Genomic DNA, 1,819 nt, shown 5'->3' with positions numbered 1-1,819 from the left:
ATATGGGAGAAGATGATTATATACTTGATGCTAAGATACACCAAGACCGTTCAAGGAAATTACTAGATCTTTCACAAGATTTTTACATTCAAACAATCCTTGAAAGATTTAAGATGCTTGATTGTAATCCCATTGAAACTCCAATCGCAAAAGGTAAAGGCCTAAGCTGTAATATGTGCCCTAAGACCAATTATGAGAAAATAGAGATGGAAGGAGTCCCATACTTAGTGCTATAGGCAGTTTGATGTATTCCATGATGTGCACCAGGCCGCATATTTTATATGTGGTTGGCTTGGTATGTCGTTACCAGTCAAATCCCGAGAAGAAACATTGGATGGCAGTGAAGAGAATCCTCAGATACTTAAATGGGACAATGGACTATTCTTTGTGTTATCAAGGAAGTGATTTATGCTTGGTAGGTTATACAGATGCCAATTGGGCTGGCGATCTGGAAGAGCGTAGATCGACTTCAGGATATGTTTTCTTAATGGTGTCATTACTTGGAGAAGCAAAAAGCAGTCTTGTAAAATTTTATCCATGATGGAAGTTGTTTCATTGCATGTTCAGCATTAGTTCAAGAGGTTATATGGCTAAGGAAATTATTCTAGAGCTTATAAGTAACAACGAAGGCTTCGTGTCCTGTGATTATTTATTGTGATAGTCAAGCTTGTATCAATTACATGAAGGATCCCAAGTATCATGGGAGGACAAAACACATTGAAATTAAAAATAAAATTGTTAGAGACATTGTGGCAAAGAAAGAAGTGGTCCTTAAATATATATCTACGCATAGGACGCTCACTGATCCATTTACTAAGCCCATTCCTAGAGATGTGTTCCTTGCATATGTTTGAGCTTTATGTTTGCGTAGAGTTTGATGTATGTACTAATGGAGATTTTCTATTTGAAAATGTATTTATGTTTGATATTTAATACATAATTTAGGATATATCAAACATTTTACAATGGTCTCTTTTAGTTTGCATACTTACATATAAAATTTTGAGAAGTGTTCCCAAGTTAGATATTGGTTCACACACATGAACAATCGCCTTAGATTTCTTTGTGAAAGGCTAAGATGAGATGTGATGAGTTTGGCGCTAGTGGGAGCTTGCCTTATAAATCTTATCAGTGTCGCCTTAGTAAAAAGTTAAGATAAGATATCATATATATTATAAGCAAAGTAAAATTTTGAGTAAAAGCTCTGTCGTTTAATTTTAGGGTGGTTAATTACCTTTTACTCCTTCTTATATTTTTTAAATTAATTTTAATAACAAAATTATTAAAAATTGTAAATTAATTAAATAAATATTAAAAATCGTAATTAAATAAAAATATTAAAAATCGTAATTAAATAAAATATTAAAAATCGTAAATTAATAAAAAAAACTGTTAAAATCGAAATTTAATCAAAAAACATTTCAATTTAATAAAAATTATTAAAAATCGAAATTTAATAAAAAAATTATTTAAAATAGAAAATAACAAAAATTTAAAAACTGGAATTTAATCAAAAAAACATTTAGAATCATATCATATATAATATATGCAAAGTAAATTTTTCGCTATAAGGTCTCTCATTCTATCTAGGTAACTAATTCCCCTTTATTCATTAATAAAATATTTTTAATTCCCTTTTATTCGTTAATCGGATTATCTGAAAAAAATGTACATGTGATGTGAGAAATCCTAGCTTAAGTTGAGAGCTATATATAAATATATTACTTTTTAAAATGTATCTTAAGCTCAATTGTGGTTTGATTTCTACATTGGTCGGCTTTTTGTTGTATTGTTTACCGTCTTTATTTTTTATAAATCA

This window comes from Eutrema salsugineum, unplaced genomic scaffold (assembly GCF_000478725.1).
Source record: "Eutrema salsugineum unplaced genomic scaffold, Eutsalg1_0 scaffold_17, whole genome shotgun sequence".
Lineage (NCBI taxonomy): Eukaryota > Viridiplantae > Streptophyta > Magnoliopsida > Brassicales > Brassicaceae > Eutrema > Eutrema salsugineum.
This window is presented reverse-complemented; position numbering follows the sequence as displayed.